The sequence below is a fragment of the Nerophis ophidion genome, linkage group LG01 (assembly GCF_033978795.1).
Source record: "Nerophis ophidion isolate RoL-2023_Sa linkage group LG01, RoL_Noph_v1.0, whole genome shotgun sequence".
In the NCBI taxonomy this organism is placed as follows: Eukaryota; Metazoa; Chordata; class Actinopteri; order Syngnathiformes; family Syngnathidae; genus Nerophis; species Nerophis ophidion.
Window position 1 is genome coordinate 85,299,613 of NC_084611.1, and position 17,989 is coordinate 85,317,601.

The window sequence follows — 17,989 nt, forward strand, 5'->3', positions numbered from 1 at the left end:
AGTGGGATGACAGTGACAATGATGACTATGAGAAACCTTGGAGAGGACCGCATATGTAGCCACCTCCCAGGGGACCAAAAGCAATGGATGTCGAGCGGGTCAAACCACAACAACATCCTCGGTACAGAGCCCACTTAAAGGCTAGGAAAAACTCACACCTAGTGGGATGACAGTGACAATGATGACTATGAGAAACCTTGGAGAGGACCGCATATGTAGCCACCCCCCAGGGGACCAAAAGCAATGGATGTCGAGCGGGTCAAACCACAACAACATCCTCGGTACAGAGCCCACTTAAAGCCAAGGAAAAACTCACACCTAGTGGGATGACAGTGACAATGATGACTATGAGAAACCTTGGAGAGGACCGCATATGTAGCCACCCCTCAGGGGACCAAAAGCAATGGGTCTAACATGATATTGTGAAAGTTCAATCCATAGTGGACAGCGGCGGTGACCTTTCTTCCTACAGGCTGCGCTGACTGCTCTTTCCGTCCACAATTAGTAATCACACACAATTACAAACTAAACTTAATTGGTTTTGTTTTCTTATTTTATTGAGGTTCTCTTCAAGGGGACATCAAAACACTGTGACAGAATAGCACAATTTGTGATATAGAAATCAATAGATAATCAGGGGCGTCCTGGTGTAAGAAAAAAAAAACTATGTGATCCACTTTCCTCGTATGTAAAATTATATTAGCCACCCAACTCAAGCTGTCCTGCAGCGTTTTTACAGACTTGAACCTAAATGTCCGCAAAAAAGCACACACGGTTGGTCATTTACAAAAGGTAAACATGCTAGGCTACTTGGAGCTAGCAGCTACACAACAGCTTAGCACACAAGCAGGTGTGTCCTCATTATATTACGCTCTAAAAGAGCATTTTTGTCAATGTAAACAAGCATCAAATCAAAGGGTGTTAGAAAGTACCCAGTAACAAACGTGTCCGCATCAGTCAATTTACTGCGTCGCGCCCCTGACTTCATGAACTATTGCCGCCGTTAGATGTCGCCAAGCACGTTTACCACTCCACTTCAACTTAAAGACAGCACGAGTCCATTGCAACAGTTATTTTCCGTACCAAATAGTTCTCTCTGTTCACTCAATTCTCTTGATCAAAAATCCCTCCAAATAAAAGTACTGGTAAGTGATTCCTGCTGATGTATTGGATCAATATCGGTATCGGAAATGAAAAGGTTGTATCGAGACACTCCTAATGATGACTACCGTATTTTCCGGACAATAGAGCGAGTCTAGTCAGGTCTATTTTCATACAAAAGCTGCACCGGATTATAGGGCGCATTAACGGGGTCATTTTTAAAAAAAAATTCTAAATGTAAAATACTTCCTTGTGGTCTACATAACATGTAATGCTGGCTCTTCGGTCAAAATGAAAAACCGTCCGACCGCAACTCTCTAATAACTAAAGTTCCTTGGGTGAATAATGTAAAGTCACTACACCGGTATATTTTAGCGCTTTCATGGCGAATTTACTGACAGGTCAATCAATCAATCAATCAATCAATGTTTATTTATATAGCCCCAAATCACAAATGTCTCAAAGGACTGCACGAATCATTACGACTACGACATCCTCGGAAGAACCCACAAAAGGGCAAGGAAAACTCACACCCAGTGGGACGCCAGTGACAATGCTGACTATGAGAAACCTTGGAGAGGACCTCAGATGTGGGCAACCCCCCGCCCCCTCTAGGGGACCGAAAGCAATGGATGTCGAGCGGGTCTAACATGATACTGTGAAAGTTCAATCCATAGTGGCTCCAACACAGCCGCGAGAGTTCAGTTCAAAGCGGATCCGAGACAGCAGCGAGAGTCCCGTCCACAGGAAACCATCTCAAGCGGAGGCGGATCAGCAGCGTAGAGATGTCCCCAACCGATACACAGGCGAGCGGTCCATCCTGGGTCTCGACTCTGGACAGCCAGTACTTCATCCATGGTCATCGGACCGGACCCCCTCCACAAGGGAGGGGGGGACATAGGAGAAAGAAAAGAAGCGGCAGATCAACTGGTCTAAAAAGGAGGTCTATTTAAAGGCTAGAGTATACAGATGAGTTTTAAGGTGAGACTTAAATGCTTCTACTGAGGTAGCATCTCGAACTGTTACCGGGAGGGCATTCCAGAGTACTGGAGCCCGAACGGAAAACGCTCTAAAAGTAAAAGTAAGAACTTTACACTACTTTATATTAGAAATGGCAACAGCCGAGGATGAACGTCTCATAACAAGAAGACAGAGGAAAAAGGAGAAGTTTATCGCCTACGGTGTCAGCACAGACTACTGTCAGGTTCAAACACTGATGACATCTATTAAACAAGACAAGAAGCAATGAATCAAACAGAGACAGAATTCAATTTGGCTCAATTTGAGGAGAGTCGCCTGGACACTGTAGAAGGGTCTCAGCACGCTCTGGCAAAAGATTGTACGCCTTCTCCTTTATTTGGACTTTCCCTGACCGCGTGGCAACAGCTGCTGCCTTTGGTTACAGAACAGTTCAAAAGAAAAGGTCGTAAACAGTTCAAAAAAAGAGGTCGTGTGGAACTTGGGCAGAGCCCGCCTTCTCCGCGCTTTGTAGTTCTTGGGTTAAAACAACATCATTCTGTTGATTACAATACATGAAAGAAACAGGAACACCTTCATGTTGCTTCCCCCCCTACACAGTGGAGTTTTACAAGCCTTCTTCTTGGTAGGTTCAAAGACAGCTTTTTGTCTTATTGCCAGGAACTCATTTCAACAGAAAGTATTGTGATAATTTGGATAGAATTATTCTGACAACTACTATAAAATTCTCAGGACTAATGCAGATCCCAAATACAGATCAGCGGGTACTAGAAGGTAAAAAAAAAGTTGCTATTGCGAAACAAAACACCAGATAATTGGTCCTACCTTATACACACATCATAATAAATGGGTTATACTTGTATAGCGCTTTTCTACCTTTTTAAGGAACTCAAAGCACTTTGACACTATTTCCACATTCACCCATTCACACACTGACGGCGGGAGCTGCCATGCAAGGCGCTAACCGGTACCCATCAGGAGCAAGGGTGTCTTGCTCAAGGACACAACGAATGTGACTAGGATGGTAGAAGGTGGGGATCGAACCAGGAACCCTCAAGTTGCTGGCACATCCACTATCCCAACCGCGCCACGCCGTCCCTTGTGATACTCCTATGTTGACGCACATCAAGCGGTGCGGCTTCCTAGCTTACCAAAGTCGTACTAAAACATTTTGATAGGTTTTTTCAGCGCCATGTGTAGTGTTCTATATTTTCAATGGAACATTTAAAATATTGATTTTGTTTACTTGAGTCATATTGCAGTCTCTTATGTGTGACTGCCATCATAGTGCAGTCTACACGTATCTCTTATGTGTGACTGCCATCTACTGGTCACACTTGTCATTTCACCATGTGCCAAAAAAAATTGCTTCGAGGTCGATAAGCACAACCAAAATTATTCTATAAATTAGGTGCATCGGGGTTAAAAAGCGCACTGTCGAGTTTTGAGAAAATTAAAGGATTTTAAGTGCGCCATATAGTCCGAAAAATATACTGTATTTCTTTGAATTTCCGCCGGGTATATAGTATGCGCCTGTCTAGAATTACTGCCGGGTCAAACTCATTTCGCAAAATATTATTTCTATTAGCGCATGTCTAGAATTTCGGCCGGGTCAAACTCGTTTTGCAAAATAATTAGCGTATGCCTAGAATTTCCACCGGGTCAAACTCGTCACGTCACGGGTGACACTTCACCTGTCATCATTTTCAAAATGGAGGAGGCTGATTTCAATCATTTGAAATCGCATAAAGGGAAGAAGATTAAGAGCTATTCAGTAGGATTTAAGGTCCAAGCTATTGAATATGCGAAAAAGAACAGTAAGCAGCTATGTTTTATCAATATACCGTAGCTGCGTGTGTCAAATATGAGTCATTAAATGACTCCCGCCTCCTGGTGGTAGAGGGCGCTAGTGATCCTTCTTGCGACTACTCGGCTGCAGAAGAAGTGACAACAAGCACCGATCGTTTATTTTTTCCTCTCACTTGCACTTTTAACATGGAGGATTACATATCTAAAATGAAACAGTTTTCTAAACTGGACTTTTAATCGAAGCAGGGGGTAATAAAGGAAGATCTCCATCGAGACAGAGAAACTTTTAAAACTGAAGAAAGATAAGGAAGACTTTTTTAAACAAGTTATCGATGCTTTTGAACAGAAGGAGCTGCGCTTGGACTTCATTTATAAGTAAAGGTAAGACCATAATAACATTGTTTTTATTAAATGTGCTTTTCATGATGGTATCCTTACATCACACTCAAATTTTTAAGCGCAGGCCTAAATTTACCGAGAACAGGTTTTAAATTAATTAGCGCCCCGGTGGCAATTCAAGAAAATACGGTATTTGATATTTTGACTTGGTTTTATTTTACCTGTTATAAGTTTTTCACAGTAAAATACAATCAAATATTAATATCACCAATTGGGGGGGAAGCGCAGCCGTGCCAGCAACTTGAGGGTTCCAGGTTCAATTCCTGCTTCTGCCATCCTCGTCACTGCCGTTGTGTCCTTGGGCAAGACACTTTTACCCACCTGCTCCCAGTGCCACCCACACTGGTTTAAATGGAACTTCGATATTTAGTTTTACTTGGTAAAAGCGCTTTGAGTCACTAGAGCAGGGGTCACCAACCTTTTTGAAACCAAGAGCTACTTCTTGGGTACTGATTAATGCGAAGGGCTACCAGTTTGATACATAGCTAATTTGCTCAATTTACCTTTAATTTAAAAAAAAAAAAAAAAAAAAAAAATATATATATATATATATATATATATATATATATATATATACATTAAAAAAATAGTATTTCTGTATGTCATTCCGTCGTACATTTTTTTCCTTTTACGGAAGGTTTTCTGTAGAGGATAAATAATGAAAAAAAAACACCTAATTGAACGGTTTGAAAGAGGAGAAAACAGGAAAAAAATGAAAATTAAATATGGAACAATATGGAACATAGTTTATCTTGGCCCTGCGATTAGGTGGCGACTTGTCCAGGGTGCACCCTCCGCCTTCCGCCCGATTGTAGCTGAGATAGGCGCCAGCGCCCCCCGCAACTCCAAAAGCGAATAAGCGGTAGAAAATGGATGGATGGATGGATAGTTTATCTTCAATTTCGACTCTTTAAAATTCAAAATTCAACCGAAAAAAAGAGGAGAAAAACCAGGTAATTTGAATCTTTTTGAAAATATTAAAAAAATCATTTATGAAACATCACTAGTAATTTTTCCTGAATAAGATTAATTTTAGAATTTTGATGAAATGTTTTAAATAGGTTAAAATCCAATCTGCACTTTGTTAGAATATATAACAAATTGGACCAAGCTATATTTCTAACAAAGACAAATCATTATTTCTTCCAGATTTTGCAGAGCAAAAATTTTAAAAGAAATTCAAAATACTTTGAAATAAGATTTAAATTCGATTAAAAAGGTTTTTTTTAGATTTGCCAGAATATGTTTTGGGGAATTTTGATCATAAAAAGTTTGAAAAAATATCTCACAAATATTCTTCGTCGAAAAAACAGAAGCTAAAATGAAGAATTCAGTTAAAATGTATTTATTATTCTTTACAAACAAAAAAAGAGGAAGGAATTTAAAAGGTAAAAAGGTATATGTGTTTAAAAATCCTATAATCATTTTTGAGGTTGTATTTTTCCTCTAAAATTGTCTTTCGGAAAGTTATAAGAAGCAAAGTAAAAAATAAATGAATTTATTTAAACAAGTGAAGACCAAGTCTTTAAAATATTTTCTTGGATTTTCAAATTCTATTTGAGTTTTGTCTCTCTTAGAATTAAAAATGTCGAGCAAAGCGAGAACAGCTTGCTAGTAAATAAATACAATAAAAAAAAATAGAGGCAGCTCAATGTTAAGTGCTGCTATTTGAGCTATTTTTAGAACAGGCCAGCGGGCGACTCATCTGGTCTTTACGGGCACCGCGTTGGTGACCCCTGCACTAGAGAAAAGCGCTATATAAATATAATTCACTTCACAATGAAATATTTGTTATATAAGCAAGAAGCTAGATGTCACATTATGGACTTGGTGCGTCAATGCATCAGTTGATGATTATGATTGGCAGGTCGGTTTTCCTGCTCGCCAATTAGTGCTGTCACGCTCGCTGAGGACAATCTGTTTTTGTTATTTTGTCGTCAACGCGGCGCCCGGACGCCGGTGCTGTTGCGGCGCCGCTGACGATGGTGCGGGTTTAACCATGGCGATTTTCTTCTTCTTGGGTCTAAAAACAGCAGCATTTTGCATTCCACACAAACAGGGTCAAGGTTGGTATTTCCGTCGTGTTAAATAAATCAAGGAGTCCCAACAACTGGAGTTCTAGCTGGAGACTTGCCTTGTGGGACACTTCCCAAACTATCTTCATGTTCCATTTGGACCGACGCCACAAGGCTCCTGCGCCGCCCCGTTTTTACCCTCCCGGAATTCTCTTGGCTTCATCTGGGTGTTTTTTTTAAATTCTAGCTTCCTACTACCTGCCTCTGGCCTCCTTTCTGGACGAGACCGACCTGCGAAGTAAACACATCAGCTGTCAATAAATGTGTACTCGTTTCCAGCGTGTGCAGCTAGACAGATAGTTAACAGCATGAAGAAACAGAAGCTCCAGAAGTTTTGTTGAGGATTGATGTTCCTTCTTTTCAATTGTTGCGATTTATTTGGATTATTTTCATGGTAAATAATGCCATTTTTGTTTTGACTGATTAGTCAAATTCTCCTTATCCCAGTGCTGTTTAATTGTGATACGTAAGCCGCACTATTGCCCCCCGCAGGATGGCGGGATTACTGCATACACGAGCAACCCTAGTTTGAATTGTTTCATCGATTGATTGATTGAAACTTGTATTAGTAGATCGCACAGTTCAGTACATATTCTGCACAATGCTAGACAGCTAGACAGATAGTTAACAGCATGAAGAAACAGAAGCTCCAGAAGTTTTGTTGAGGATTGATGTTCCTTCTTTTCGATTTTTTTGCGATTTATTTGGATTTTTTTCAGGGTTAATAATGCCATTTTTGGTTTGACTGATTAGTTAAATTCTCATTATCCCAGTGCTGTTTAATTGTGATACGTAAGCCGCACTATTGCCCCCCGCAGGGTGGCGGGATTACTGCATACACGGGCAACCCTAGTTTGAATTGTTTCATCGATTGATTGATTGATTGAAACTTGTATTAGTAGATTGCACGGTTCAGTACATATTCTGCACAATGCTAGACAGCTAGACAGATAGTTAACAGCATGAAGAAACTGAAGCTCCAGAAGTTTTGTTGAGGATTGTTGTTCCTTCTTTTCAAATTTTTGCGATTTATTTGGATTTTTTTCAGGGTTAATAATGCCATTTTTGGTTTGACTGATTAGTCAAATTCTCCTTATCCCAGTGCTGCTTAATTGTGATACGTAAGCCGCACTATTGCCCCCCGCAGGGTGGCGGGATTACTGCAAACACGAGCAACCCTAGTTTGAATTGTTTCATCGATTGATTGATTGAAACTTGTATTAGTAGATTGCACAGTTCAGTACATATTCTGCACAATGCTGGAAAGCTAGACAGATAGTTAACAGCATGAAGAAACAGAAGCTCCAGAAGTTTTGTTGAGGATTGATGTTCCTTCTTTTAAATTTTTTTGCGATTTATTTGGATTTTTTTTCAGGGTTAATAATGCCATTTTTGGTTTGACTGATTAGTCAAATTCTTCGTATCCCGAAATGAGTTTCCTCCGCCGTGTGGCGGGGCTCTCCCTTAGAGATAGGGTGAGAAGCTCTGCCATCCGGGAGGAACTCAAAGTAAAGCCGCTGCTCCTCCACATCGAGAGGAGCCAGATGAGGTGGTTCGGGCATCTGGTCAGGAAGACCCAGGACACATTGGGAAGACTATGTCTCCCGGCTGGCCTGGGAACGCCTCGGGATCCCCCGGGAAGAGCTAGACGAAGTGGCTGGGGAAAGGGAAGTCTGGGTTTCCCTGCTTAGGCTGTTGCCCCCGCGACCCGACCTCGGATAAGCGGAAGAAGATGGATGGATGGATGGAAACACCGGCTGTATTTGTGTTTCTAAAAGCGGCCGCAATACGCCGCTTCCCACCTACGGCTTTCTTCTTTGACGTCTCCATTATTCATTGGAACAATTGCAAAAGATCCAGCAACACAGATGTCCAGAATACTGTGGAATTATGCGATAAATAGAGTCGACTTATAGCTGTGAACAGGCTGAAACAAAATGTCCTCTACAAGGCGTCATCATACTGCGACGTTTCAGCAGGATACTTCCACGCGAAATTTAAAATTGCAATTTTAGTAAACTAAACCGGCCGTATCGGCATGTGTTGCAATGTTAATATTTCATCATTGATATATAAACTATCAGACTGCGTGGTCGGTAGTCGTGGGTTTCAGTAGGCCTTTAACTTTATATAGTATAGCTCGGTTGGTAGAGCGGCCGTGCCAGCAACTTCAGGGTTGCAGGTTCGATTCCCGCTTCCGCCATCCTAGTCACTGCCGTTGTGTCCTTGGGCAAGACACATAACCAACCTGCTCCCAGTGCCACCCACACTGGTTTAAATGTAACTTAGATATTGGGTTTCACTATGTAAAGCGCTTTGAGTCACTAGAGAAAAGCGCTATATAAAGATACTTCACTTCACTTCCTCTTTAACTTAGCATACATTTGGAGTGTGTCCATTGTACTTGTTATCAATCGTACACGCAGTCTTGGTAGATCACCTGCAACACGCCAACGAGTGAAGTGAATTATATTTATATAGCGCTTTTTCTCTAGCGACTCAAAGCGCTTTACATAGTGAAACCCAATATCAATTTTTTTTTTTTTTTTACATTTAAACCAGTGTAGGTGGCACTGGGAGCAAGTAGGTAAAGTGTCTTGCCCCAGGGTACAATGGCAGTGACTAGGATGGCGGAAGCGGGATTCGAACCTGCAACCCTTCAAGTTGCTGGCACGACCACTCTACCAACCGAGCTATACCGCCCCACAGAGAAAAGTCGAAAAATTTGAATTTTTTTTTTTTGAAAAACAGAATTGTTTATTTTACTAATAACGATATACACGTCTGTTGTTGTTTTTATTATTATTATTTTTTTTTTAATTATAGAATATAAAATTGGCCCTTCCTCGGTGGAAAGAGTCACACATTTGGCCAAAAGTGCACCGCCTGTATTTTGATGTTTTTTATCCATCTTTACTGACTAATGCAAGGGTGTCAAACTCAAATACAGAGTGAAGTGAAGTGAATTATATTTATATAGCGATTTTCTCTATTGACTCAAAACGCTTTACATAGTGAAACCCAATATCTAAGTTACATTTAAACCAGTGTGGGTGGCACTGGGAGCAGGTGGGTAAAGTGTCTTGCCCAAGGACACAACGGCAGTGACTAGGATGGGGGAAGCGGGAATCGAACCTGCAACCCTCAAGTTGCTGGCACGGCCGCTCCACCAACCGAGCTATGCCGCCCCACAGTGTGAGTGGGCTAAAATTCTAAACGGAACAAAGCTGCGGGCCAAAGTTGAACAACTTAACCTTTTAATAGGGACCCAAACAAGTTTTGCATTGAAAATTGAACATATAGTGACATGCAAAATCGAGGGGGTGTATATTGTAGTGTCCCGGAAGAGTTAGTGCTGCAAGGGGGTCTGGGTATTTGTTATGTTGTGTTACAGTGCGGATGTTCTCCCGAAATGTGTCATTCTTGTTTGGTGTGGGTTCACAGAGTGGTGCATATTTGTAACAGTGTTAACGTTGTTTATAAGGCCACCCTCAGTGTGACCTGTATGGCTGTTGACCAAGTATGCATTGCATTCACTTGTGTGTGTGTGTGTGTGTAGAATCCGCATATATTACGTGACCGGGCCGGCACGCTGTTTGTATGGCGGAAAAGCGGACATGACAACAGGTTGTAGAGGACGCTAAAAGCAGTACCTTTAAGGCACGCCGCCGATATTGTTGTCCGAGTGGAAATCGGGAGGAATTCGGGCGAATGGTTGCCCCGGGGGCACTGAAATTCGGGAGTTTCCTGGGAAAATCGTGAAGGTTGGCAAGTATTAAAATTAGCGGTGAATGCACCGTCGCTGTATAATACCGGCGGGCCAGCTCTAATGTTAGTTTAATATTGTCTCAAGGGCCAAAATAAATTACATGGCGGGCCAGAGTTTGACACCATGGACTAATGCCTAGTGCACCACGTCAACCTCTCAACGTGCTCTTCTTGCTCCGATCGTGTGTGTGTGTGTGTGTGTGTGTGTACGTGTGTGTGTGTTCAGAACATGCCACCAACTGATTTGATTCAGGCAGATCATTAATCCCGCTCTTTATCATCCTCCAGTATCTGACCGACGTCATCTCCCCTGTCATCCGTCACTTGGATGACAATGTTCCTCTTTGAGGGATGATACCGCTCAGCAAGTCGGTCTACTTTAAAGTAGTCTGTGTGCAGCTTGCATTACAGCAAAGGTGTGGCGTTCCCTGTAAAGAAATATTCGACACGGTCATTACTGCAACGGGGAGCTACGGTTAATTGAGGGGGGGGGTGAATTCCAACATGTGCCGCGCGGTCAAATGTCGTCGTAGTAACGAACCATAATGACGGGGATTTATTTGTCGTTTCAATCAATCAATGGTTTATTTATACAGCCCTAAATCGCAAGTGTCTCAAAGGGCTGCACAAGCCACAACGACATCAGGGCAAGGAAAAACTCAACCCAGTGGGATGACAATGAGAAACCTTGGAGAGGACCGAAGATGTGGGTGACGCGCCCCCCCCCACCCCCCCCACGCACACACACCCCTCTCTTGATACGCTATAAAAGAAAAGTCTGAAAAATTTTACGCACATTTTTTTTTTTACTGTAAAAATAAGAGCTACAGTAAAACCAAAGACCAGAGATTTTATGGAAAAAACTGAAGAAGAAAAAAAAAATGACAGCAGTAGCATTTTTCAGTATGCACGTTAACTGTTAGTATTCTGGCGAGAACGTTAGCTTCTTGCTAGCTTCTCGTGTATTAGCATGCTGACGTTTTACGATTTTTTTTGTTGTTGTTACTTTGTATGTCTACGCGAACAAATAGAGCAGTATTTCTTCCTACCCAGTCATGTGCTAGCTTTTTAACGTTAGCATGCTAGTATGCTAACGTTAACTTGCTAACTTTTCCAGCTAATTTTACACGTTTTTCTCCAATTCCGCAGCCGTAAACCCTTAGAGTCGTGTAACTTGATATGTGACACATGCTAACTTTTTGCGTGCTAGCTCTTTCAGCTAATTTTGCAACTGCATATAATGCTCCGTAAACATTTTGCTAAAACATTTTGGTGACTGCAGTGATTTTTTTGGGTTTGCTTTTTCCCGTAAAATCTATGGTTGTTTTCGCAGTGCATTACTGTGAATATAAACACATTACTGTAAATCCTACAGATGGGTTTTTTCACAGTCTGAGTTATTTTGGCTCAGCTTCCGAAATTGCTACTCCAATTTTTTTTATTTCTTGCCCTTTATAATATAAAGTAGTGTAAAGTTCTCACTTATATCTGTCAGTAAACTCACCATGAATGCACTAAAACACACCGGTGAAGTGAGTTTCCATTATTCACCCAAGGAACTTTAGTTCTTAGAAAGTTCCGGTCAGACGGTTTTTCACGGGTGTTGTTGTTTCCGTATGAGGAGATGCTGCTTCGTTTGTCAGAACAGGGACTTTGTTGAGGTTTGTTGAGCCCGTGGTGCAAAGCGACTGGACCGGACACGACGTGAAGGTAATGACATATTTTAATTTTAACACTCAAAAGTACTACAAAAACAAAGGGCGCGCACAAGGTGGGGAACAAACTTAACTCAGGAACAAAACAGACTAAGGACATCAAACAAAACTACACTTACTGTGACGTGAAAAGCATGAAACTGTGGCAAGAAGTGAGCAATCAGGAGTGTGTAGAAGGTGATGTCGCCAGGATGACTGCCTGGCAACTACAGGCTTAAATAGTGCTGTGGTGCTTGAAAACAGCTGTGTGAGTTCAAATGAATCAGGTGCGTGAGTCGTGAGGACAGGTGAACTGATTGGTAGGCATGGATACAAAACAATGGAGTGAAAAAACAGGAACTAATGGAGTCTTGAAGTAATCTAACACAACTAAACAAAACATGATCGTAAAGACGTGACACCGCTATTGATTGAAGTAAAGTCTGAATGTCATTAGAACAGTTAGCTCCATCTTTTGACACTTCTTCCACTCTCATCCTTGCACGCTACACCGCTACAGCAAAAATGACGGGGGAAGACAGGGTCGAAGTGGAGGCACGTAAATAAGACTGCCCACAAAACGGCGCATCCTGAAGCTATTAGCTCGTCTGTTTTCATCGCAAAATTCCACAGTATTCTGGACTTTTGTGTTGCTGAATCTTTTGCAATTAGTTCAATGTACAATGGAGACATCAAAGAAGAAAGCTGTAGGTGGGTAACAGTGTATTGTGGCCGGCTTCAGCAACACAAACACAGCCGGTGTTTCATTGTTTACATTCCTGAAAGATGACCGTCAAGCTTTACTATGGAACAGAGATGTCAAGCGAACACGGTTGGATGGGACCACACACACATAGTACAGTGTATTATGCAGCGATCATTTCGAAAGATCGTGTTTCGAAGAGGGTCCCTGGCGAAGGGCAGAGATGGGCATCGCCACCACCCGTCGACTAAAGCTGAAGAAAGGTGCGGGGCCGACCTTCACGTTGTACAGGTACAACCATATAATCTCACTAAAACACTAGTAATGTTATGCCAGTTTAATTGTGGACTATTACTGACACTTTGTGGCGATGGGAAGTTTGGCACTTCCGGTTTAGTTTGGACACTTCCGGTTTACGATGTTAGTTTAGTTCATAAAAAATGAGAAGTAGACGAGTTGTGTTAAGGTGGAAAGTGGCTAAATTTGATAGTGAGGTGTGAATTGAAAAACCATTTTTGTGCACTATTTTAATGAATGTTTGAGGATTTAAAATGGCTGCCGGTCGCATATTTTCCACCATCGAAATAGTTTCAACACTCAGCAGTATTTGTTTGGTAATAATGCTGTATATTCGTGTAAAGCTAATGTTTTACATATTGTGTATTACAGTTCAGTTTCTTAATTGAATCATACAGCTTATACATTGTCATTGTGTGTATTTCAGTTGTACAAGAATAATAATAATAAAAAAATAAAAGTCCAGCATAGCTCGGTTGGTAGAGTGGCCGTGCCAGCAACTTGAGGGTTGCAGGTTCGATTCCCGCTTGTGCCATCCTAGTTACTGTCGTCGTGTCCTTGGGCAAGACACTTTACCCCCCTGCTCCCAGTGCCACCCACGCTGGTTTAAATGTAACTTAGTTATATTGGGTTTCACTATGTAAAGCGCTTTGAGTCACTTGAGAAAAGCGCTATATAAATATAATTCACTTCATTTCACAAGACAAAGCAAGATCAACAACAATAAAGAGCCTAAATGGATTCATCTGCTTTGGAACTTTATTCGAACGTCCTGGATTGGTTGTTAGCTGTCTGCCAAGCTTTATAACCTCAACACATACAGTGAGGGCAGAACAAGTAACACAATAAGCCGATAAGGGATTTTCCAAAATTACCCTAGTAAATGTGTATAATAACATCTGAATTGCTCCCACTGTATAGTCTTTTTTTTCCCTAGTCCTTCACTCTCACTTTCCTCATCCACGTATCTTTCATCCTCGCTCAAATTAATGGGGAAATCGTCGCTTTCTCGGTCCGAATCGCTCTCGCTGCTGGTGGCCATGATTGTAAACAATGTTCAGATGTGAGTAGCTCCACAACCCGTGACGTCACGCGCACATCGTCTGCTACTTCCGGTACAGGCAAGGCTTTTTTATTAGCGACCGAAAGTTGCGAACTTTATCGTCGATGTTCTCTACTAAATCCTTTCAGCAAAAATATGGCAATATGGCGAAATGATCAAGTATGACACATAGAATGGACCTGCTATCCCCGTTTAAATAAGAAAATCTCATTTCAGTATGCCTTTAAACTTTCATATTAAGGTGGGGGCCGCAAAATAACGCGTGTCTGAGACCCCCGATCTTAGCTTTGCCACGTCATTGCATCCTTGTTTGTTTATGACTGTGTGTTGACACACAAGTGTGACGTGAACGGACAGATGCAGGAGCACCCCAGCGACCGTGCCTGGGTGAGTGTTTACATAGCGACACAAGGACGTGGGGGCCTCAGCTGGAGAGGTCCAACGTATACGCAATGTGTGCGCGGCCACACCTGAGACACACACACACACACACACACATCTATATATCTTTTTTTTCATGTGAACGCTTTAGTGAATTTTCCGCTCTCTGCCCCGCATGGTAGTTTGGAGTCGGAAAAACAAGTCATTTCAGGTTACACAAGACTGACCCTGTTTTTTGGATTATAAGTCGCACCGAGCGAAAATGCATAATAAAGAAGGAAAAAAAAAAAACATATATAAGTCGCAGTTTATGGGGAAATTTTTCTGATAAAATCCAACACCAAGAATATCAATCAATCAATCAATGTTTATTTATATAGCCCTGAATCACAAGTGTCTCAAAGGGCTGCACAAGCCACAACGACATCCGCGGTAGAGAGCCCACGTAAGGGCAAGGGAAAACTCACCCCAGTGGGAAGTCGGTAACAATGACTATGAGAAACCTTGGAGAGGACCGCATATGTGGGCAACCTCCTCCCCCGACTCTAGGGGAGACCGAAAACAATGGATGTTAAGCGGGTCTAACATAATATTGTGAAAGTCCAGTCCATAGTGGATCTAACATAATAGTGAGAGTCCAGTCCATAGTGGATCTAACATAATATTGTGAAAGTCCAGTCCATAGTGGATCTAACATAATAGTGAGAGTCCAGTCCATAGTGGATCTAACATAATATTGTGAAAGTCCAGTCCATAGTGGATCTAACATAATAGTGAGAGTCCAGTCCATAGTGGATCTAACATAATAGTGAGAGTCCAGTTCATAGTGGATCTAACATAAGAGTGAGAATCCAGTCCATAGTGGATCTAACATAATAGTGAGAGTCCAGTCCATAGTGGATCTAACATAATAGTGAAAGTCCAGTCCATAGTGGATCCAACATATTAGTAAAAGTCCAGTCCATAGTGGATCCAACATAACAGTGAGAGTCCAGTCCATAGTGGACCCAACATAACAGTGAGAGTCCAGTCCATAGTGGATCTAACATAATATTGTGAAAGTCCAGTCCATAGTGGATCTAACATAATAGTGAGAATCCAGTCCTTAGTGGATCTAACATAATAGTGAGAGTCCAGTCCATAGTTGATCCAACATAATAGTAAAAGTCCAGTCAATAGTGGATCCAACATAACAGTGAGAGTCCAGTCCATAGTGGATCTAACATAATATTGTGAAAGTCCAGTCCATAGTGGATCTAACATAATAGTGAGAGTCCAGTCCATAGTGGATCTAACATAATAGTGAGAGTCCAGTCCATAGTGGATCGAACATAATAGTGAGAGTCCACTCCATAGTGGATATAACATAATAGTGAGAGTCCAGTCCATAGTTGATCCAACATAATAGTAAAAGTCCAGTCAATAGTGGATCCAACATAACAGTGAGAGTCCAGTCCATAGTGGATCTAACATAATATTGTGAAAGTCCAGTCCATAGTGGATCTAACATAATAGTGAGAGTCCAGTCCATAGTGGATCTAACATAATAGTGAGAGTCCAGTCCATAGTGGATCGAACATAATAGTGAGAGTCCACTCCATAGTGGATCCACATAATCATAATAGTGAGAGTCCAGTCCATAGTGGATCCAATAAAACATTGAAAGTCCAGTCCATAGTGGATCCAACATAACATTGAGAGTCCAGTCCATAGGTGATCCAACATAACAGTGAGAGTCCAGTCCATAATGCTAGACATGGGGAGACCCGAAAATAATACGTTACAGTAGTCGAGACGACTAAACATTCGAAGGGCAATTTAAAACAAATGAAGAATAGTGAACAACGGGCTGAATAAATGTACGTGTAAATAACGAACTTGAGAGCGTGCCTGGTGTGTTAACGTAACATTATGTAGACTGACCATACGTCCTCTTTTCCCCAGACATCCTCTTTTACGGGCCTGTCCGGGCTGTCCGGGCGGGGTTTTTGAAATGCCTCAGCTGTCGGCGTTTTGAATTTTCAATGTAAGCACGGGGTTCAGAATGGGTTGAAGAAAACAAAAATTGTGAAGGTGTGCACGCAGCAGAATTAGTAAAAGAGGGGGGGGGGGCAGAGATAGCGAGATGGTGAATTGGTTGTTAATCAATGCATACTTGGTCAACAGCCATACAGGTCACACTGAGGGTGGCCGTGTAAATAACTTCAACACTGTTACAAATATGCGCCACACTGTGAACCCACACCCAACAAGAATGACAAACACATTTCGGGAGAACATCCGCACCGTAACACAACATAAACACAACAGTACAAATACCCAGAACCCCTTGCAGCACTAACTCTTCCAGGACCCTACACTAAATACACCCCAAACCCTCGATTACGTCACATCAAATATTCCACTTTGAAAAATAATTCTGGCGGAAGATTTTACATATTTTGTGTGTGTGCCATTAAAAAACAGTTTTGTTTGACAAAAACAACATGAAAAAAACAAAAACATTTTGAAATGAGGGATGGATCTGAAGTTGACGTAGAGATTTAAGCGTTAAATATAAAATGTGTGCATGCCCTGGCACACCATTATCATCACTTCATGACCCAAGCAAAACACTTTTATACAGAAATAAATACAACTAAAACTTTTTAAATACAAACATAGAAAAAACTACCAGCAGTGGTAAAGTTTAGATCCATGAAGGAAAAAAGAAAGTGAAATAATGTTCACATATGCATAGAAATGTGTTTTCTTTTTTTTATGAATTAAGTAACGTTTATGACAACCTTTTTCCAAAAACACAATATATAATGTGAGATACAACAGGACGATGCATACGTTTATGATTTGTTTTCAAAACGCTTATAAAAAAGTGGGACCCCAAAAATTTATCGTGGGACCCCATTTTTATGACTTGATGGGGTCCATGGGACCCCATTTTTTTAAATTCCCAACACCAACACTACTGTCAACAGAGAAGAAAAATGCTTTATTTAAATAAATATATTATTTATAAAGCAAGTTCAAGTATCGTTGGCGAATTTTCACCTAGTCCCGGCCTAGGCATGCATATATGTGTCCTCTTTTTGGGATTTCACAATATGGTCAGCCTATATTATGGTAAGAGTCATTCAAACAACTATAACATATAAAACATGCTATACGTTTACCAAACAATCTGTCACTCCTAATCGCTAACTCCGATGAAATCTTCTTGTTAAGGTCTTGGTCAGGATGCAGAGACGGGAGACAAGGTGGGATTACAAAAAATGAACAAATTTAATTCGACAAAAAGGGATAACTAAGGGCGATGGGGCAGAAACGCACACCATGTAATCTGGACAAAATAGATTCCTTAGAGGTCGGCAGGAGAAAGGGCTAGGGCACACTGAGCAGGGCAAGAGTCCAACACAAGAAATCCTTTTATCTCATGGGGACTAGGAAATAACACTCAAGAGGTTAGGGGAACTCAGGACAAAGTAGCGAAAACAAACCAGGACTGGTGAAGCAGGTGCATGCACGAGAGGAGTTCTGGATACAATAACCAAGCTGTCAGTGACGAGCTTAAATACGGAGGGGCTAATTGAGAGCAGGTGTGCCACAAGGTCCGCCCCTCGCCGAGGATGAAACACTGATTACACAGGTGCAGAAAAGGAGAAGGCAGGATAAAACTAAAACCAAACACTTTTTCCTCGGTGTCGCTTCTAAACAACTCTGCCAA

General features: G+C 41.5%; 1 protein-coding gene across 1 annotated transcript in view; it reads left to right on the top strand.

Annotated features, from left to right (window-relative positions):
* LOC133561112 (glutamate receptor ionotropic, NMDA 2A-like) overlaps positions 1-17,989 on the top strand; it is a 128,375-nt gene that overhangs the window by 30,876 nt on the left and 79,510 nt on the right. The window lies entirely within an intron of this gene.